Source organism: Pithys albifrons, chromosome 18 (assembly GCF_047495875.1).
Source record: "Pithys albifrons albifrons isolate INPA30051 chromosome 18, PitAlb_v1, whole genome shotgun sequence".
Taxonomy (NCBI): domain Eukaryota; kingdom Metazoa; phylum Chordata; class Aves; order Passeriformes; family Thamnophilidae; genus Pithys; species Pithys albifrons.
In genome coordinates this window covers 6,813,327-6,836,954 of record NC_092475.1, presented here as the reverse complement: position 1 = coordinate 6,836,954, position 23,628 = coordinate 6,813,327, and positions in this window count along the sequence as shown.

The following is a 23,628-nucleotide window of genomic DNA, read 5'->3' as shown; positions in this document are numbered from 1 at the left end:
GTACCTGAAGAAATAAGGTGTTTATGGCAGGTAGGACTTCTATGCATTAAGAAATAAATGTCCTGGGTCAGCCTCTTCTCACTTTAGCTTCACCCCGAACTCAGGGGATGGATATTCCTGCCCTGGGAACAAGGAAGCAACATGCTGTTTTGCAACCATTTCCAAAGCCTGTGTGCAAGTCGGTGACATGTAAAGCCCTCACCCTCAGCTGCAGTGATTTAGTCTGTGCCTCTGCTTTCTGTAGGAATAAACCATGTCAGTGGCCTTCAAAGTGCAGGTCGTGACTGAGCTGAGGCTGATGCACTCTGTGTTACAGGTACAGGCAGACAATGCCAGGCTAAGAGAACAATGAGCCATCCTAAAGTCTATTTAGCACCTTTCTGCTGCCTTGCTTCTAGGAGGGGCAGCATCCCCAAACCCTCAGGGTGGTCTGCTGCTTTCAAACCCCTAAAAGATCTCATTTGACTTAAGACTATTGGTTTTATTCCCCCCACCTCTTTCATTGGGGTGGAGTTGCTGAGTTAGTATTACTAGAGTTATTTCTGGGGCTCCTTCTGTCAGGTCAGTTCATTCAGCCCAGAGCTTCCCCAGCTCCTCTGCCTCCAGTTCTGCACTCCCACACTGGTCCTGGCACAATCCAAGCTGATGGGGTTTCACTCTAACTGGCTTCAGATGCAGCTCTGGCTGCCTGTGGGGAGTCACATGTCACACTTGGCAAATCCCAGCCTGGGTTTGATTCTCAGCATCCCACAACCTGCACAGGGACCAACCCAACAACCCAGTCCTAAGGAGTGTATCATTTCCATGGGGCCAAGAGCCATCTCTCCATGTGCTCTTGTCACCCTCTGCCCCTCAGCACTAACCAACCTCATGTTCCCTATTTCCCTTGCCCTCTGATCACACCCTAAAATCCCTAATGGAGTTCTCATTCCCTCCCATAATCACATCCTCCTCCCAACCCTTCCACTGTTCCAACACTTAACTAACCTTATAACACTAAATTTTAAAAAGTCTAAATTAAAAACAAACAAGCCCACCAAGGTCACTGTGGAGCAGAACAGGCACAAATGAAAATGCTCCCCCATTTTAGGCAGGGATGAGAGAAAATCCCAACAACTGGCAAAGAAAGCTCTCAGTCTTATCTGTGTCTCACAAGTTCCAGTCTGGCAGTACCAAGACCTGTTCTGTTAGCTCAGCCTGTCACACTGTGCAACTCCTGATGTGGTACATTAAGATGAAATCAGCACAGGAAGCCACACAACTGGCCTTTGAGGTGTGGGAAGACTGTACCTACCTGTTGTAAAAAAAAATCTCTGCCTGTTGTCAGTGTTATGTATCTTTATACTCTGGAGCATGGTTTGCCATGATATTCTGCTCAGGTTATTGTGTATTTAGCTTTTATTGCACCTGATGTCCAACTTATTTCTCTTTTAAGAGCGATTTAAACAAGACCGATTCATACTGTGCTTTGCCTTTAAGCAAAACATACGTGTGCTGAATAAAACAATCTGAAGAGATCCCCTGGAACCACGTTTGCTTCTATCAGAGCACCACATCATGTCCAAACAGTCTGTGGGCTGGCTCACAAAACTAGAAATAGAGTCCAACACTGGGCAAAACCCTAGGATGATCTGGGTTGGAAGGGACCTTAATTATCATCCAGTTCCACCCCCCTGACATGGACAGGGACATCTTCCACTAGACCAAGTTCCACAAAACCCCATCCCAACCTGGTCTTGAACTCTACACTGCCCACAGAGCTACACAGAAATGAGCAAAAACTCCAGACTTCTCAGTCCCACATGCAAACATGATGGGAAGAGAATCCATTAAAACTGTCAAAGATCTCTCACCCTTCTGACACCACTCTGCCCACAGGGTATCCCTCGAGATGGTTGGTGGGTTTGTCTAGTCCCAGCTCCCGATTCTCAGCTCTAACCCCCTTTGGAAATCCATGGTGCAGAGTTCTGCATGGAGCCAGGATGGGATCCATCACAAGCCTGTTCATGATGGGAAGGGAAAGTGGCAGTTCCATGGGACTGAACCCCCACCAGGAGTTACTGAACAAACACTCACAGCTCCAGGAGTGACAGGGGAGCAAAGGGAAGAGCAGGACTACACTCTGAGGAATTATCCCTGCAATCAGTGAGACCCTTAACACTTTGATGAGAAGGGATTCTGGAACTGCTGTTCAGCCATCCTCAGTCCTCAGGAGCAGAAGGCAGGACTCATCCAAGAGATACACAAGCACTGGCAGTGCCCAAACCGGTATCATTTCCCAGCAGTGGCCCTACAGATCCATCCATACAGTAGGACAAAGACATCACAACACAGCTCTTGCCAGGGCCTGGTAACCAGAGCAACATTTCTATCTGAGAATCTGGCCTTGACTAGAACTGCACTGAAATGTGACCACTTCCAGAGTTGTTACTATTAAACAAACATATAATCTGTTCATAATAAGAAATGTTGGGCTGAAAAAAGATATATGCAGTTTTCCCTCTAGATAGTCTAAGAAATGGCAGGCTGAGATATCATCTTCTTTATCTAAAGGTGTCATTAATATGGATTTATTGATTCGTTTTTTCTGCAAGAAAATAAGGCAGTTCCCAGGCACTGCATTTGCTCAAGGACTTGTTAGAAAATCCTCATATACTTAAGACAAATATTTGAATTCACAGGAGCATGAGTTATCCTGCTAAGTCAACTCAACACAGCATATTCTGCAAATTACACACAGACTCATTTCTTTGATATTAAATTCAGCACTATGCAGGCAATTTTCCCATCAATAAGTGTCTAAATATTTTATAATTGACAGCATTTGTTTTAATGGGCAAATAACAAAAGTCCAGGCACAGAATTCTGCAGGTCATTATTACAGCCGTTAGTACAAATAGCTTCATTACCTCTTCACTGAAATAAGATGCTTGTATTTGTTGAAGTCTAGTTTGGGACCAGGGTTTACTCTTTGGTGGCTGTACCTAAATCATTAAGGAGAATTTGAAGGAATCCACAGGAGAATACATTGGAAGCCTCTTTGCTGGGCAGCCCAGCCCAGTCTCAGCTCCACATCTCTGTGACAGTACAAGGGAAATCAGGTGACCTGGGGACAGAGACATCCAGCACAGCACAGCATGTTCCTTCCTGTCCCTACCATCCAAGAGCACAGGCTTCACACTGCCAGAGGGCAGGATTAGTTGGGATATCAGGAAGAAATTCTTCCCTGTGAGAGAGTAGGGAGGCCCTGGCACAGGGTGCCCAGAGAAGTTGTGGCTGCCCCTTCCCTGGAAATGTCCAAGACCAGGTTGGACGGGACTTGGAGCCATGTGGGACAGTGGAAAGTGTCCCTGCCCATGGCAGGGGGTGGGACTGGATGAGCTTTCAGATCCCTTCCAACCCAGGCCATTCTCTTCTATCCCTTCTATATCAGGCATAGAAATCTGGACAGTGCTCTGTGGGCTGCAGAGGCTCACACAGTTCCTGTGGGCAAAGCTGAAGTCAGCTCCATATTCCACTATAAATGGTGCTGCCAAGCCACAACAGGGCTCTCTGGTGTTCCCTCTTCAGCTTTGGGTACAGGCACAGATTTTTTTTTTTAATCACAACTGTAACACAATGCCCCTGATGAATCCACTTTCAGGTGGAAAGCAGAGGAAAGAAGAAGCTTTCAAAGAACGCTGCAAAGACTCATCAAAATTCCTGTCCATGTGTATCTCTGTGAGGAACATTCAGATGGTGCTGTTCTGCTCAGTGTTGAAGGCTACAGCTTAAAAGATTAAAATACAGCATTGGTTTTACATGGCTCAGTTTAAAACATACATTAAGTGTGTAGAGGCATTGAGAAGGAAGATAAAGCAGATTCCCAACACCAGAGCCACAGGTGAAGCTGGTGTGCTGGCAGTGGGGCAGCAGCCCAGCTGCACATCTCATTGTGCTCTTTGCTGGGCTGGCAGGTAGTGGGGTCACAGCTCAAGTCAGATGTTACACTGATGAATGAAAACAAGCTCTATGAGAAGCATTCCAAAGAGAAAAACATCACTTTTGGTGCTTTGAATCTGCTTGGAAAACAAACATCTTTTGTTGTTCATCCCAGTCATTATGTATTTCAAAAGCATTTTAAATTGCAGCACAATTAATTCATCCCTCTCACAACATGCACCTGTTAGAGTCAACCTAAAATCACTGGGTGAGGTCCCAAGACAGGATCAGTGCTGGTTTCAACAAAAGGCACATTTCCAACCCACTCACTAATTCAGTGCTATACAAAGTAGCCCTAAATCTGCCTGATATGGAGAGGATTGGATAGCACAGGCGAGTTAGAAATGCCTCTGAAAGGGGAAACCATAGAAAGTGGAACATGTAAATCTGGTGTTTGGGCAATATATTGGTCAGTGGAGCAGGATCCCAGGGGTAGATAATTGAACCAGGACTTAAGATAAATTTATATAATATTCACATAATTCTGAAAGCACTAATGAAAACTAGCTCTGCTTGCCATTCTTATTCATTTAGATGACTGTGCAAAAGAATAGGACATACCTGCTTGTTCTGGGATGGTGATGGAAAGACATTTATTATTCTGGGAAAATAAACAATCTGGTATCTTCATAGTCCCATAGCTAAGTACCTGCTCTAAGTTCTTATTAAGTTCCAAGGTTCCATTGTCTTGTTGTATATTTTTCTTTTTTTTTTTTTTGTTTAGGAAAATACATAGTTTTTATTTTAGGCTATTTATCTCTTGTGATGACAAACAAAGGCACTGCTGAAGTGAAATTTACTTAGGAAATCCATAAATCCATTATTCTATTGCTCAAACTGTCTCCATTAGTAACAAACACAGTCAGAATTCACCTCTGAGCCCAACTGATGTAGTTTTGGTTTGTTCCGTATCTATTCCTGATTCAAGGCCAAAAATGAACATTCTAGAGAAAAAGTAAAATATGGAGAGCAGTCCTCATTCACTGCAATGGGAAGAGAGACTGCACAACACTTTCAAGACATGACTGATAAAATTACTACAATTTTAAGGAGGCATATTTGGGACAAGATGCAACTGAATTAAAAGTCAGAAGTCAAACATGATGGACTTGAGACTACTCTGTATTAACATATAAATACTATAAAAACATATTTATCAGTATGACAGTGAATATAAGTTAAAGGAACAGATTGAAAACTTGGAGTTTTATAATAAACTCACCCACACACGGAGTCAGAAACACTTCCAGCCATTTAAAATCACTAATTTAGCTTACATTGACATTTAAGCACAGATAGACCAACAAACATGCTGACAAATGAGTGTTTCTTTAGACTTACATATTCAGAGAGGTGCAAGAAACTGCAGGTGAGGCAGAAGTGCTACAGACCTGCTGCTACACACATTCCCATTTGTTCAGTCCATGCAATCCCACATTATCCAAGGAGTTGAGCAGCAATTGCAACCCCTCTCCAAAGGAGCTGTGCCACAGAAATAACTTCCTTCAGAGGGGCCATTACACCAAGCTGATAATGTGAGCAGTGAAAAGGTGCAGCTGGGAGAATCACTCTAACCAGTTATTTGCTGTGATGAGGAAAGGCAGCCAGGGCCTATTAGCACTGATTTCATTAGGTGTTCCTATTGTACCTGAACAGAGTTTGACAGCAGCGTTGGTGTGGCTGAGAGCAAGCTGGGAAAAGCCTCCAAGTTGGATCCAGAATCAATGCATTCAGAAGCAGAGTATTTCCTCTGTCACTCACACCCACCTGAGGGTCAGCTCAGGACTTCTTCAACTCTAAGTGTATTTAACTCATTTTCTGTTTTTAATAATCCCTTGTTGCGTGTTGGGGAATGTTCCCAAAGGGTGATGCTGCAGGCAAGGAAGTTCCTCTTCAGCAGGCACTGGAGAAGATGATGCTCTTCTACTCACTGTCCAGCAAAGTCAAAGTAGTCTCCTGCTGCACCAGATCCTTGCTAGGAACAACTTTCTTCCTCCGCCACAGAGGGAGCTGGCAGGGACTACTAAAACTTGGCATGTTAAATGGTTTTTACCTAATTGCTCATTTTGTCAAGGTAAAGCAGTCACACAAAATCTCATATTGAGGAAAAAGCAGAGAAGGAGTGTGACTTTGTTAAAATAATTTGTTGGGGCAATAAGGAGTCTTTTTACCTCAGTGAAAGACAGCGACTTTCCACCCAGCCTTGTGGACCTTCCCAAACTCAAAAGGAAAAAGTGAAAAATATACAAAGTTGAAATTCTATTAAATGATGGAAAGGGTCCAGCAGAGGCATCTCTATCTCTTTCAGTTATGCCATCACCTCTGAGGTGCTACAGAAAATCTGGTTCCAAGATTGTCCAGACATTGAGAGACCTGGAGCTGTTTCCAAGGGCCTGGAAGGACAGGACAAGGGGAATGGCGTCAAACTGTCAGAGAGTAGGGTCAGGTTGGATATTAAGGAAAAATTCTTCCCTATGAGGGTGGGCAGGCCCTGGCACAGGTTCCCCAGAGAAGCTGTGGCTTCCCCATCCCTGGAAATGCCCAAGGCCAGGCTGGACGGGGCTTGGAGCCACTCAGGCTAGTGGAAGGTGTCCCTGCCCATGGCAGGGGGTGGCACTGGATGGGCTTTAAACTCTCTTCCAAGCCAAAGCATTCTGTGGTTCTCCAGCACTGCCCACAGGGAGGAGTCTAAACGTGCCAAGAGTTCATTCCATGAGTCAGTGCTGTTCAGATTTTCATCACCACCAGGATCAACATCTCCAAGAAAATATTTCACAAAGAAAAGAGGCAAGAGAAAGCTGGATGGGAAACAAGGTCTGAGCAGCTGGGCAAAACACCTACTGGATGTATGTGATGGTCTTTGGGACACAGGAGAGAGCAAGACCCGAGGATGGGTATCTTTGGTGCCAATCAGCAGACAAGAACCATTAACTGTGAAATGAAGAGCCCATAGCTAATTAGGGCAGACTTCATCATTTTTCCTGTCTGATTTCACCAAGCCTACATGTTCTCTTGTCTTCAACTGTAAAGAACAAAGCACCTCTTCACAAAACACTTGTCTCTTGGAGTGAGGCTGAGCTTACTCTTCATTTTAGCAAAACACCAGACCTTGTCCTTGTGGCCTTTCCTTGCCTCCCTCTTTGCAGCAGTCAATTATGTGATACTTGTGAGCAGATTGGCCTTTAGTAATCTTAAAATTGTACAGCATGTACTTGGAAATGTTCTCTAAATCAAGGACCTGTCATTTCAAGTTCTAAAATGGTACATGGACAGTAAATACAGATAATCTTTCATTTTGAAATTTCTCTGCATGCAAGTCATTGAGGCAGACTTGGGATTTCAAAACTTCTGTTAACACAAAATCAGCAGGCAGGACCAAAGGCAGTAAACTCATCTCTAAGAAAGCAACCAATGGTTTGCATATAGAACTTGTTGTACAAATATTGAGAGCCAAACAGTGCACTAATGTCATAATAAAGTGTTCTGAATTATCTTTGATGCTTATGTAACAGACCAGCTGTTTCTTCTGAAGGACCCAAGTGCCAGCATCAGAATCGTCAAGGCAGAGGCTACTTAGAAACACAAGACAAGGGATAATGTCACCCCCTGCATTGTGCAGGGACATCCCATTGCAGGGGAACAGCAGAGACAGTTGTTACTCAAATAATACTCAGCAGACAAATAATTCCTTCCATTCCCTAAGTACCACTTGACACAACTTCCCTGTTTAGTTCCAGGCACAGCAACTGGGAACTTCACAGGATGAAGTCTAAACAAACTAAAAACCCAATCAATAATCCATGTATACAACTAGACAAATCTGGATTTCTATAAATAAACCTACAGTTGTGTGGCTACACATCATATGCTGGTGGGTCAATATTCATGCAGAAAATGTAAGTGTGTGCACAGGGGTAACTCTGAACAACCTCCTCTAGGCAAATAGACTTTGGAGAGTGGAGAAGTGAACATCTAAAACCTATTCAGGCAAATGCAATCAGTCAATAAGACCCCACAGTGGATAGTTATGAAATTAAAATGAGAAGAAGCAGAGAAGTGCATGCTGAGATTAGGAAGTGTGTGTATTTGTAACAAAGGGACAGCTGCATATTTCAATAATAGAAAGCTTTTACTAATGAGCAACTGTTCTCCTCTGCTACCTACACTGAAATCCAAAACCATGGCCTTTTTTTGCTTTTAGCCGAGCAAGAGAAGTTGAAACTGAAATCATTTGCAACAGAGAACATGTACAAGTGGACTTGTGGGTGTAATAACAGTGCAAACATTGTTTCCATCACTGATTCATAGAATTTAGCCCCATTATGGATGATCTGACATGCAATTTGATATGTCTATCATATTGTTATTGCCCAAAATGCATATATTCTTTTGTTGTTAAAAAAGTCTCTTAAGATTGTAAATGAGATATGCCATCAACTATGTTACAAAGTTAGTAACTACAAACCCCTATAGTTGAAGTCAAAAGCTAGAAAAATGGGAATTAGATTGGAAACAAAAGCAAATTATCATAGGACAGTGACTTTTATGAAGAGAAAAAAAATTGTAGTTCTTTTTTTTCTTTTTTTTTTTTTCAGAATTTCTACAAGTGGGTAGAAAGTAGTTCCAAAATCCATTGAAATTAAACCAGGCATGCACAGGTCAATATGACTAAATATACCTTTTAAAAATGAATTCACCAAGTACAAAAACATGATGTTCTCAGAGTTCCAATTCATTGTTTTCTTCTCCCATATAATATTTATTTATCCTGTTTAAGGTTTGATTTCTACCACCTCTCTTTTTTTATTGTGCAGTGTCACTAAGAGCTGACATTTTACCGTGAATTCTCTTTGCAAAGATTTTGTTCTCTTGTATTAAAATAACAGAAAATTTCATCAGCTGCACCAGCTATTTCCAAAGGCAAACACAGAAATGAGGCAAGGGAACACTTTCCTCCACCCTGCTCTGCCCACAAGGACCCTTCATATTATTTTATGCAGCAACAACAGCTCCCAGTTGGTTTGGTGGGAATCAGCCCCAACCTCTGCTCATTCCCCAAGGGACAGAAAGAGAAAACCTCGAAAAGACACATGAAAATTTAGCCCTGTGGCTTTGGCATCTCTATTTTGGTATTCTTAATTTGTATTAGCTAAAAACACACTGTATTTGTAAGGGTTAAATGACAGCTAAGCCAATGATATCCTTTAAAATTAAAGCCTCCAAAATACAGACATTTAAAGCAATGAAGACCAAATAACAATGTTATTCTGGTGTGTGTCTACATCCTGTGTGGTAACACAAGCACAGTGGAAATCAATGTTCCCCTCTCAAAGTGGAACTAATTATTCCTCAAGTAGAGTGAATTTTAAATATCATTTTTTGACCCAAGTGCAGCTCCTTACCAGAATCTGAGAGCTGTAAAATTACCGACAGTCCCAACGTATGAGAAATATTCCAACCCAGCTCGATGATTATCTGAAAAGCAATATGGGAAGAGGCATTGAATGTCCCACTGGGCACCTTTGGTTACTTTGCTTCATGAAAAGTGGAATTTATTCTCCCCTTGTTGCTGATTTACAGACTAGAATGGTACTTCAGTGTCACCACGGGCAGAAGCATCTTTTGTGTCCCTCCCTGCTGGTGCCCCCTCCTAAAGGAACAGGATTTCTTATTTAGCCACCAAAACTTGTTGTTCTGAGTTTTCATCTTGGAAGGGGAGATATCAGAAGATATCAGAAAGATATCAGAAAACACTATGCCTTTATTAAAGTCAAATACTGAAGGCAGCAAAGCTGGCAGGGAGATTTAGTTCAGAGAACAGTATTTTCCAAATTGGAACAGCCAAGGGACAGCTCAGGGAGCAGAATTTTCTGGGATAGCTGTGGCAGTTTTGGGTTTTGTTTTCTTAAGTGCTGTCCCTTTGGTGGTTGTCCTTAATGAAAAATTATTCAGACATACTGAAGTAATACTTTCCTTCTAATGTGATAATTACTTCCAATTTGTTTTATAACTGCTAATCAGAAAAGGCAAATAACTTCCTAGGCATATGCACAAATATTGCTGTTTAGAAAATGAAATCACTGATACACTACCCACTGTGTTGCTTTATTGGGAGCTGGGAAGAGCAGAACATGTAACACAAGGTTTTAACATTACTTTTTCTGAAGGGATAAGTACATTAAGACAGATCTGTAAATGGTGAGTGAAAGCTCTGCATGATCAAAACCAGCACATCAAAGGACATGGAGCAATCAGATATTCTGAATAAAGGCAAAGATGGAATTAACTAAGAACACAGTCCCCACATTGAAAGAGCAATGAATATGGGATCATTAAGCCATCTGCATAATCAGTGAGCATGTGTTAAAAGCAAAAAGTAATTTCTGAGAAATCCAGAAATGAGCCATATCTAACTGAGAAGTTGTTATTATGAAATACCTAATTGTTTGGGAAAAAATTGCTTAACAGAATCACATTAATGCTGGAAAAATAAATTTCAAAACTCTTTTTGTTTCCATTGTGAATCCAACAGCAGCTTCCCAGTGTGTCAGCACCTGTGCAATCAGACTCACTTTGGCTGTACATTCATGACTCTAAGTAGCTAAAAGGTATATTTTTCACATCCTACAATTAGTAGCTCACAGTAAAAAATAGTAGCTTGATAAGAACTTTCCTGCCATCATGAGTTATAGATGTATTTATATGTATTTCTGTGTGTTTATATGTATATATGTATATTACAATAACAGGTAGTGACAGGACAAGGGGGAATGGCTTCACACTGACAGAGAGTAGGTGTAGATGAGCTATTAGGAAGAAATTAATTACTGTGAGGGTGGGCAGGCCCTGGCACAGGGTGCCCAGATAAGCTGTGGCTGCCCCATCCCTGGAAGTGTCCAAGGCCAAACTGGATGGGCTTGGAGCAACCTGGGACAGTGGGAGGTGCCCCTGTCCATGGCAAAGGGTTGGAACTGGGTGTTCTTTAAGGTCCCTTCCAACCCAAACCATTCCTTGACTCTATGAAATTTCTCTGGAGTGCTGGGACCATTGAGTTCTAGAAGAGCACAGGACCTTGCCCATAAGCACTACAAAATGTGGACTGCTGAGATCCCTTGTGCAGATCTATCTGAAGTTTCTTTGCAAATCTAATTCAGCAGGTCAGATTTCTGAACATTTCTGAACAACATCCTACTCTGGAATAACAAATAACTGAAAGCCCTTTGAGCAGTTTGGCACTGCTCCACAGCAGAGCCCAAACCTGCAGCTGGAGTGAAACAAGGGGAACTGTGCCAGCCAGAGGGTGGTCTGGCTCTGGGAACACACTCCATCTGCAGCAGGTTTGCACGTCGAGTCCCCAGGTGGCCAAATCAGGCCATTCTCAGAAGGCCACCACAGGCAGGTCGGTGCTGAGAGCAGCTTGTTCTGCCACACCAGGAGCAGGAGGCACTTGGAAAAAGCTCTGTTTTGCAAGAGTGCCTGGATTCAAACAGATTTAATCAGCAGTTCAGGCAGGGCTGCCTTCTCCACCTGGCCACAAGTGTTTATAGACAAAAACAATATGCCAGCGTTTCCCTGATATTCATGCTAATAAACTGTGGAAGGAAACCAGCATTAGGAAGCAAAACAACATATAATTGCCATAGACAAGTACTGCAAAACAGCCAATTTGTCTGTGATTCAAATGAAAAATTACTATTACTCTGCCTTCATTTGCTATCTTCTGTATCAGAACCTGTTATTAATCATATTCCCAGTTCAGACTCCAGGAATAATATAGCTTAATACTCAGCAGGAAGTGGCTATGTTGACACAATAACCAAACTGTATATATTTTGCTTGAATAATTGCCTTCTTTCAAGGGAGCAAGATTATGGAGTCATCACAAATCTTACTTTGACAAAAAACTCAGTTTTAAACAGACACCACTATGGGAAGAGTTACTCAAGTGGAAAAAGTTGAGCATTAGATGCAACAGTGCACATTAAACAGCAATTAGAGAAATTTCTTATTAAACAAAACAAAACAAAACAAATGCACAGATCCAAGACAAATTACAAATCAATTACCTCTTACTGTCAAGCACATGAAAATTAAGCCTTTCTTGACACCATACTGTGAGCTACGGGCAGGAGTTTTTCTGTTCAGTGTAAGCAAATGCTTGTTACACTGGCCAGCTTCAGATCTCCAAAAACGCTCAACAGCAGCAAAAAAATTGCAAGAAAATGTCCCTTAAACTCCACAGAATGTATTATTAATCAAGGGGAAAATCATAATGATCAAAAACCTTCAGTGGAAAAATGGTCAATGCTCTTTTCCCTCACTTTTGGGGCCTCTCCATCCCATTGCCAAAGTACCTGGTTCAACAAGGTGTTTCTGAAAACTCCATCTCTGGCTGCTCCTTTGCCTGAATTTGGGATGGACCTGTGCTGCTCCATAGCAGTTCAGTGCCTGCCTTCTCAGAGCAAAACAGAAAGACCCACGAGGAAAAGGAGACTCCAGTTCAGCTCCAGTGGTGACCAGGACCTGCATCATTTAACTCCTTGAAACTCTCAAACCCCAAAGAAGCAAAAGACAGGGGCAAGAGTTTGGGGAAAGACACATAAATCGAAGGTGCCATGATTCAAACATGGTGACACTGCATTGTCAGGAAACTTGACACTTAGGTTTGGCTGAGACAGATCACCTTCATCTAAACAACAAGTTCACCTGTGGAAACATCACCGCTCCCAAAATCTGTTGCTGCCCTTCCCAGAGGACTCATCCTGTTCCTGGAAGCCTCACTGGCAGAGGAGCCCTCCCAGGAACACTGAGCAGTGGGAGTGGGACGAGCTGAAAGACACAACACTCATGTGGCCCATTTCCCTGTAATCTGTATGGAATTTGGCTGACAAAATGTAAATATTTACATCTGCTTTCTCCAAATTAATTAAACTGCCAGTAGCTGATTGCCAAGAACATTGAAGGAAATGTCAGTGGGGAATGAGTGAGATGAAAGACATTTTCAAAGCATCAGCATTTCTTATATTCATCAATGATTTCTTTTCATGCTGCTTTTATTCTCTTGGTGGATGCCAATTGTACCTTTCCTGTACTTTCTTCAGGAAGCAGATTTATGCATTGTTGTTTCCTGGCTGCTCTTGTTTATAACATGCTGCCATAAATCCACGTTCGTGCCTCTAATTCTACTGTTCTTGTTAGAAAATGTGTTACTTTTGGACAATAGATGATCATCCTCTCTCTGGGGTGTTCCTGCAAAGCCAAAAACCAGCTGTGAGGCTCTCAGTGGTGTTTCTGAACAACAGCAAGAGGTCAGCCAAGCTCACTCCCATTTACTCTGACTGAGCTACCCTGATAACATTCTTACCTCAGAGATCCTGTCACTTCAAAGTTTGCCATAATGCACTGGAAAGGGATTTTTTTTCCTCCAGATAATAGAAGGAAGAAAGACTAGAAAGATACTGCTATACAAAAGCAGACTTCATACACTTTCCCCCAAATTAGATGACACTTTTGAAAATGGATAGTGCAGAAGGACTTTGTGATTTCTGCTACAACAAGTAATGTCTGAGTAGTGGAAAATGGAGACACCAGCAGGAGTGTGGAGTGGATGCACAAGATCTGAGCCTCAGGACCCTGATAAGTTAAAAGAGGAAGGCCTGTGCCACATATGGTAAATATTTCATGCTGAGTTTTTTCTGAGACTCCCACTTTCCTCAACATCTCATTCCAGCTTGCCAGAGCAAAGGCAGGAGTTGCATTCAGGGGTTTGAAGGGGGGAGGTGGCTTTTTGTGAGTTTGGATGGGTGGGTGGGTATTTTGCAACACTCCAAATGACATTGTTTTGTGGACTGATCAGTTAAGATCAGCCCAGTTTATTATCATTTTTCCATGAGGGTTCAAGGTAGCTCATTTCAAGAGGAGCTGCAGAATTCCTGTTGCTGGAGCAACTGGAGAAGCCACTCTAGTCCCTTCAGAAACTGAAGAATTAACATTTTACTGTCCCTTCCCAAGGCTTTTAATTGTCTCTTTAGAGGTGTACTTGGCAGTGTTAGGTTTACAGTGGGGCTCAGTGGTCTTAAGGGTCTTTTCCAGCCTCAGGAATTTCAGGATTCTCTGAACTCCCCCTGCCAGCTGTGGTTCCAATGGGCTACATCCTATTTGGAGATCACAGCTGTTCACAGTCTATCACTGATGGTGCAGCTCATGTTAAGCCTCATGTCATGCCGTGATGTAGCTCATGTCAAAGACCAGCAGCTTCATCCCAGCACTGGAAACAGTTATACAGATGAGAGACAGTTGCAGGGCACAGAGCAGAAGTGAGCATTCAAAGCACATACACACACTTGTAGTAGAATTCTTAATGCCTCCCTTTCTTCTCTCTCTGTTTTCTTCTCACCCAGGGGATGAATTCATGTTTTATGAAGATATTTCTATGCTGCAGGGGTAAGGATGTAACTACAGAGTAGAACAGTCAGGAGAGACCAGAAATTAAAAGAACCATGAAGGCTTATTTCTTTCCTACTGAAGAAAAATGATGGAGTGCTTTTCTTTTTTTTTCTTTTTTTTTTTTTTGCATTTTAACACCTCCACAATCAGTGGCAAAGATCTTCTTATCAGGAGTTTCAGGAGTAGGAGGTTATTGAAGGACAGTGTAATATAGCACAGTGTTTTCAAGGAAAACTTGTTTTCATATACTTGCCAAGCACCATAAATACATTTATTCTGGTCCTGCTGAACAGCCAGTCCAGCACACACCTCCAGCAGGGCCTGTTGTGCTCACTGACTGGTGCTGGGGATGCTTTTATCATCTTTCAGTATAAGTCACTAGCAAATATTTCTGGTTTGCTGCAGTCACACAAAAACTTAGCAGTGCCCACCTGGTGCTGAATTACACAGTCCATTACCAGCATGGAGGAAACAGAGACAAGCAAAGACAAACAATTCATGTAGATTGTTTTTCATTATAGTGAAAATGTGATTCTTGATGGAAGCCAAGCAGTACTTCAATAACCATGGGAAAACTAAAGATTGGGAAATATTTGCAGCCCTTTGGTTCTGTTGCACAGCACAAGTCGTTGACTTTCACATCACCACCAGGTGGGGACTTGCAGTGCCAAATGCAGGTAAATGTGCTGCAGACATTCCAGCCTGACCAGCCCTGGATGACCTTGTTCCTACTGTGCCAGAGCTCGGTTTTGGAGGAACTTTGGAATTTTGCAGACTCCACCAGTACAGTATGTGAGTCATTTTTTGCCAGAGACAGGACAGGTGGTTATGTGTTTCTTATTGCTCTGCAAATCTTCCATCAGCAGAGGCCTCAACACAAAAATAGCTTTGTGGCTTTGCTGTCCCCTTGTTGGAGGACTTGGAGAGGGAACAAGGACTGTTTGTCCTTGTTTGTTTACAGTGACAACCCCCCTCAACATCACTTTGCTGCATCAAGACATGATAATTAAAACATTAACCACCAAAACCAAGGAATTGCTGTTATTTTGCTCAGGATTTTTACTGTCTAATCTACAACCCTTATTTGTAAATCTATAGCTTTCAGAACTCTTTCAGAATCACAGATACTAAGAAAACCACTTTTATTGTTTTGTGGTATCTAAAGATAAAAGATTTTTTCATTTGAAAGTCAAGTGCTTGGCCTTCCCCCTTGTCTCTTAGATGAACCTTGTTTTAGAAGGCTCTGGGAAGCCGTCTAGTACCTTCCAGTACCTAAAGAGGCTCCAGGAGAGCTGGAGAGGGACTCTACAAGAGCCTGGAGTGACAGGACAAGTGGGAATGACTTCATGCTGACAGAGGGCAGGGTTAGATTAGTCATTAGGCAGAAATTCTTCCCTTACTCAGAGGCTGATGAATCACTGGCACAGGTTGCCCAGAGAAGCTGTGGCTGCCCCATCCCTGGAAGTGTCCCAGGCCAGGTTGGACAGGGCTTGGAGCAACCCTGGGCTAATGGAAGGTGTCCCTGCCCATGGCAGAGGGTTGGAACTGGATGTTCTTTAAGCTCCCTTCCAAACCAACCCATTCTGTGATACTCTGAATGAAAATGTTCCAGACAACAACATTTTTTGTTTCCTGTGCTGATGACGTGGATGTTATGGCAGACTGCAATCTAACCTCTTGCAGTAACCATTTAATGCTTTCATTTTTTACATTATATGTAATTTGGGACTCCTGGACAAGGAAGTGGGGAGTGCATGGACAACCAAAATAGCTAAAAGCTTTGCAATTAGCCCAGTATGTAGTTGAGTGCAATTAACATTAGAATGAGTTTGGATTTATAGATTATTAAGCCAGCTTCTGAATCAGCTGCAGTACTTAACTTTTAAAATAATTTCAGCATCACAATAACCTCAAAATTCCTGTTGCAATGGGAAAACTCTGAAGCAGTTTTCTTTCCACTAGAATGAGTGAAATTATAGTTGCCCTTATAATGCCACAAGCAGTGTGGAGACAAGAATGTTGACCTCTGATTTCCTGTCAGAGACCAAGTTGGAAGGTTATTTCCCCCTTTAAAGCCCCAGGGAGTTAGGAAGTTTGACAAGGGAAGTAAAGTAACAAAACGGGGACTTGTTAATTCTCTGACCCACCAGCCTGTGCCACACACCGAGATAAAAGTCTTAAAGAGGAAAGAGGTTTGTTCATGCCCAGGTGGAACATGTGGGCACATCTCTGTGCTCCTGCCTGAGCTTTCCTTGAAGATGGCTCAGCAGGAGTTGCACAGTCCGGGATGCCGGACACTTCTGGCAAGACAGCAAAGCTCCTTGTACAACGTGGGGGGAAAAGAGCTCCTTAAACTGGACTGTAGAGTCTTCCACAGGAGCCCTGCAGTTTCTAAAGTCTCTGAAATTATCAGACCATGCTTTTTCTCTTACTGAGGCTAACCAGTCCTGCTTAGAGCAATAAAATTTACCAGCAAAGCCTCTAAAAGCAGTGCTACATAATCTTTAAATATTTTGCATTATTCATGAGGAGAATATTACAGTTTTGTTAAATGTCTTGGCCCAGTTAGAAAGATCAAACAATGCACAGAGACACAACACTCACACTGCCCTTTTCATGAGCTGCATTAGCTCATACAAGAATGTGCAGTGTCCTGATTCTGAGTGTAATGTGGGATCCTTGAGTTTCCACAAACTGCCTTTTTTCCAGCTTGTCCCTGGATCCATTCCTCCCTTTGCAACACAGCTGATCATTTTGCTGCAGTGGATGCTCTGCTTTGCTGTGCTGTCCTGACTGCTTCAGCCTTTGCTTTTCCCCACAGACCATCCTTAATTAAGTTACTTTGCCTTGAATCCAGACTGCCTGGGGAGCTGGAGCTGGAGCACAGCTTGCATGAGAAAGAGAGAGAGAGCCAGAAAGAAGGATTGGCTTGCTTGGAGAATGGTTCAACCCTCTACAACGGGAATGGGTTTTCCTGTGTGAGAAGACAGCCTACAACCACACAACACCTGGCCATAACTACCCTGAGAGCAGGACTAGGCTCAAGATATCCAGCCAAACCCAAAAAACTGTTTGGTGATCAGAAGCATTTTTAAAATGTATAAGCAACAGAGAATTTAATTGATTGACTGGTTTAAATTAACACAGTATTGTGGCTGGTCGGGGTTCACTGACAGTGGGGAAGTCAATTGATAAACACACATGTGCAAAGGTCAGACATGGAGTGTGGAAGGAAAACCAAGTGTTAATGAGCCTTGCAAATGGATCTGGAAAGGAAGAGCAGTGTCACTTCTTTAGAAAAAACAAACACTGTGTGTAAGAGCTGGACCCGATGATCCTTGTGGGTCTCTCCCAACTCAAAGAAGTCTGTGATTGTGTGTTGGATTGGAGAGTGTTCTGGCACTCAGCCCCATTCTTTGCTGCCTACTGGCTCTATGAAGCTCTATCCACATGATGGGCAGAGGAGAAGAATAAGCAGCAGTGTCTTGTCAGCCTCAGCACTGTGGTGCCAGAGCTCACCACTGAGAGCTCTCCTTAATCCTGAGAGGGCTGGCACAATCTTTCCCTTTGTCTGGGAAGTAGTGTTGGGCATCTGCCAGGTGCCTCCTTCAGAAGAGACAGTGATCACCAACTAGCAGAGCACCAATCTCAGGAAATAACACACATAATGGAAACCAAAGATGCTTGGAAAAGAATTTTTCCAGCCTTGGTAGGGACCTGCTGGGAACAGGCAGCTAATCAGGGTAACTGATTAGCAGAGGCAAGTTCAAGTCTGTTGGTTCAATCCATTTATTGGGCTTCTTGGATGCCAAGCTGAACTGATTTGCATTGATTGGCAATAACACAAACTTCCCAAGTAATGCCCAAACTCGCTCAGAAAGTTCAATACTATGGCTTAAAATATCCTCATGGACAGAGGCTGTCCCATTCTCTTCCTCCTCCCAGTTTCCAATAACTGTCCTGGGAAGAATAGCCCTGTATTGCCTGAATTTTAGTGTGAGGCTTCTCAGAGAGGGGCAGCTGTGTAGATTTGAAAGGTTTCTGAATGAATTAAATCAGAAGGAGATAAATGAGAATGAACTCATCAGCTTAATCAAAATAATAATTCAGTCACATTACAATTCAGACAGAAATAACACCCGAAATGGGAAGCAGTATATAATTAGACCAGCTTTCAAGTAGTATCAATGTTCCTAACGATCTGGTTAACAGAACTGCTCAGTCATTGATGTATGTAAATTTAATATTTCTATTCTCTTTAATTAATTTTGAGAGAAAATGACTAAATATGTTAAAATTAATGCTATATGAGGTAAAACACATAACACTGACTGCACTTTTACCAGTCTAAATCACAGCAGACACAGATTAACCAGTCAACTCCATCTCAGTAGCAGAGCTGACCTGGGGAAGGAGTGGGGTTTGACCCTTATTTGTACTGAGTGGAGTCTGAACTACCTGTTAATCGCTAAATATTTCTGCTACATCCTGAATAGGGTCAGGATTTAGCATCAAACACCCATGGCTGTTTATCAGGGAAGATGGAATTAGATCTACAGAATATGATGTTTACAAAGGATCTTCTAAAAAAGCAATAAAGGCAATCCTGTATATTTTTTAAGAGTAGAGGAGAAATAGGTTCATCAGACCAGAGAAGAACATACCATAAACATAAGATAAACTTCACTATTTGATCATCACATAAGATTCATCACAATAGGAAAAAAAAACCCAACAAAATAATTAAGCCAATGTACATACCAGATTCTGAATCAAGCAGTTTTATTGGACTAAGCCTAGAATTTCAATGATCTCGTTTGTGTGTGACTAAAGGTTACTGCTCTCACAATTCAAATGGGGAAATGTATTCATCAAAAACATATCTATTAGCTTCACAACAGTAAGCACTCTGTGAATCCAAAGAAGTTTCTTAGCAATAGGTAATACTGAAGGCTTACCCAGAAACTAGATAGCTGCCAATTTTCAGAAACAATTACTCAATTTGCTAGCAAACATATTTTCCTTCAGAGCTTGGGAAGGAGAGGTCTGGTTGTACTCACACACTAATGTCTATGTTTGTGCTCTATATACTTTGGTATTTTTAATTTTCTGGTAACTTGCCTCAATACAATTTTAGAGATTCTATTAAATATTTTATATAGCAGCCCACTGGAAGTCAATCTGCCACATAATGTACTATTATTTTACCTGGATCTTTTTCTCCAGCTCAAAAGCATTTCAATAAAGCTCTAAAAGCCCTGGCAATGACAACACACTGTGTTGTGCATCACCATGGCAATGCTTCAGAAAATAGCTTTGATTTGGGGTCAGAAAGATCAAACATTATATTAGATTGAAAGTACAGAGTTCATCTTGATACAACCCAAAACTATCCTGTTGTAACTATCATGTTCTCAGTTGCTGAGAGTTGCACAGGAGGCAGGACTGGGGCAAGAGGAATGTTGGTGAATGCTGAAGGGATTCAGACCTTCAGTAACCAGGAGCATGGATAAGGTCCCGTTTCCCAGAGCAAGGCTTTCCAAGTTTGAGCCAACCTACATCAAAAGGCAGGATTGTACTTCAAAAGAAGGAATTCTTATAGGTTGTCTATTGCTTCGTGTTTCACTCAGTCTTTCATTAATCCTTAAATTCTGCAGCTGAACCACTCTAGGAGGCTGTGAAATGGTGCTTTCGCCTTGGATGTGAAGGTCATGATCCTCTCTGAGGAAAGAACATGTCACATTGGAAACGTCTGTTGATGGCTTCATTTTTCTTTAAAAAAAAAGAAAAAAAAAGGCAGGTTTGGTCGCTAAATAAAACAAATAGAACAATAAAACAAAGGGTTTCTGGGTGAAGAACAGTGTTGGCTGGCAGTTTGCTGACATCCGTGTCCCGTCCCCGCAGTGGCACTGGTGAACTCCACCTGGTGGAGCCGAGCAGAGTGACGGCTGGGGCTAGCTCAGAACAGGAAAACTGGGCTCTGTCGTTCCAGCACTCGAGACCTGACAGAGAACTATTGCAGCATTAAAATCAGAAGCTGTTTAGTTGGCTGCCTTCAAAAATGAAACATAAAGGACGGGTGTATCTTGTAGGCAGAAAGGCACAAGAGCAAGAAAGTAGGTGTTTTAGTAGAGGGGCTTAGTTGACAAGCTTTGCATGTTGTTTCATTGTGGGTTGCTCTTGGGTTTTTTAAAACTAAAAGTAAAAAAAAAAATCCTTTTTCATGGGGCCAGGGTGGGTGGCAAAAACGCCAGAGATTATTTCTTTCTTCTTCCTCCTCATCTCTCAGGGTAACTTCACCTTTTGATTCAAAAAAAAGTCATCATTTCAGGTTTAGTGAAATTCCTTCCTGCCTTGTATCTCCATGACCATGGGAAGGGTCCCTCTTCAAAACCTTTTCTGACTCTTGCCTGTCCCACTCAGGGCCCTGAACCTCGATGTGTCCCAGCACTAAGAGCCTGTTGTTCTGTGCAGTCAGGAAGAAATCAAGGGGTCAGTGGCATAAATTTCTCTTTAGTCACATAAGTGATTTTTTAAGGACTCTTCCAGAACTGGCAACCTGCAGAGGTCAGTTTTGCCATCACAGGGTAGAAAACTACAGGCAGCAGAGAAAATGGAAGAAGGGTACAAAAAATTGATGTGGAGGAGGCAGGGAGTTATCACTAGACAGTTATATCCCACTTTTGTGTTCTTTTATGGCTGCCTAAATTTAAAACTGGCAAATATATGAAGTGAAAAGAATCCTCTGTGTTAGTTTGGTACCTGGGGTAGCCACCCTGAGAGAGTTTGTGCAAGATTGCATCAATGTAAGATGAAAATCAAACACAATAAAGAAAAAATGACATACAACTGATACAGGAGAGACTTCATCAGCAATATTTAACTTCAGATTGAGGGTGATTCACATCTAGGATGTATAACAGAGATGTTAAGTTCCTGGAAAAGCAAAGTGTTACATTAAAATAGCCACTGGTTCTTTCAAAAGCTTATCTCATATATATTCTATAAATACAAACCCAAGATGATAATTATGTAAATCTACTTTCAATGCTCCTTTCTCGTCCAGGTGCATCCAATGAGACACGAAACTGCTCACTCATTAATGTCAGCTCTGTAAAACTAAGAGATGATTTATTTATTCGTGATCTGCCAGACCGTGAGTTCTTCATGGAAAAGCCAGGACTTAGGTGAGCTTTGCTGTGAATCACACACTCAGCTTGTTTCCCCCTCACAGAATATCAGTATATAAACCACTTCTTTGCCTTACTCAGAAGCCCAGAATCATGGAATGGTTTGACATGAAAGGGACCCCAAAGATCATCTCATTTCAACCCTCCCATGTGGGCAGGGACACCTTTTACTAGACTTACTGCATTGTAGTGAGTGACTGTTTGTCTGATTTCCAACAGGATGGGAAAGCTGAAAAATCCATTAAATAAACCATTTCTATCTAAAGCCAAAAGGAAAGAGAGAGACAGAGAGAGAAAGAAAAAAGAGAGAAAGAAAGAAAAGAAGGAAAGCAAGCCTGCTACTTTGCACAGAGAAGTTGGAAAGGCCATCTAAATGCATGGAAAATTAGATTTCCTTCTGCTTTGCTTCCCCTGAGCAGTCCAAAGCAGCCAGTTTTTTTAATTTTGAAAGTGTTCAGTTAACTTAAAATACTCATTTCTATGGACTGCTCTCTCTGTTCTAGGACATTGGGTTTTTTTGTCTTCAACTCCCAGGATTTAAAGAACTTCAGCTAAAGGCAGATTATTTGATAATGGATGAATCACCCCTAGGTCATTAGCAACTGTATCTTCTGAAGTTTGGTCTGAACTCCAAGTGAATTTTAGAGGAAATTGATGTTTTTCTCTTTCACCTTCTGGGCCTGTTGGTAACAAGGGTGTGACTGTGCTAAGCCTGGACCTCAAAAGATAAAACCCAGTGGGAAAGTGGCAGCTGCTTCCACAGAGTCTGGAGCCAAAGCCTGGAGATACAGTCAGGCTGCTGTGGCTCAGCCACGACCAGATAATTAGCCTGTCATTAAAGTTCAGGATCTGCATATCAGATTAATTCTGGGAAGCAGCTGTCCAGCAAGGAACGTCCTTGTGGAATCAGCAAGGGGAAAGAACTCAGCACTGCCAACAGCCCAGAGTGCACATTAAAAAGCCCATTAAAGTACACTATGAAAAGGGTTTTTTAAATAAGAATAAAATTTCATATGAATAAGGAAGCAAATTTGTTCAAAATGTTTTCTAACACAGGACAAGTATTGATTGTTTTTTTACAGAGCCCCTAATAGGGCTTTGGAGTACTTGCTCATCAATAGAATTCTTTTTGTCTTGTGTGCTTTAAGAAATATTCAAAAAGTCACCAAATTCTTCTGAGGCACAAATTAACCTGAGCCTGAGAGCACACAGGAGTCTTACACTGGTTTAGGAAAGGAAGTGAAGAAAAGATATGAATTCTTTTGAAATCAGAAGAAATCTGTGTAATCAGAGTTTTTCCCATAGACACACACCAAAAAACCTTCAAAAATACCTGAAAACCTCCAGTATTCATTACAGTTTATTAGTCTAGTTTTGTTCTCTAGATGCCAAGGATCTTAACCTTTGAGCATGGAAATGTGCAACCTTCAAGTCCTTTCATATTAAGACAAATATAGGAATGGTAATGTCACAAATTCTGTAATCTTTATTAAATGTTCAGCTATCTGTTTAGAAAAGAACTGTTTATTTACAAGAGGAAAATAGCTGGTAGTGTTCCACGATCATTAACAAATTTCCAGAAAATTGAATATCTTCCCTGCTGGCCATTCTTGTATCTTTATAACACACAAATCTCCAGCTGCAGAAGAAAAACATAAAATTGGTCCTTTGTATTCTACAGCAGGGAATAACAACCTGGACAAGGCAAGGATTTTTAATTAAGATTTTTTTTCCTAAAATCAGAGGTTCCTGTGTTCATTTGGAGCATTTCTAACTACTAGAATCAAAGCATGCAGCATAAGTCCTAATTTGTGAGCACATATGGCTGTTGCTTTAGAAATTCAATTCAGATGTTGACAACAAGTTAAAAATAATGGAGGTCCTGAAGGAAATTATTGCAAATCTTATCTTCAGTCTGTTCTATTTAGAAAACTTCAGGAAATTATTTTTAAGCTTTTTTAAAACCTTATACAAGAACAGTGGCTTATGCAAGAACTCCCATTGTTAGCCT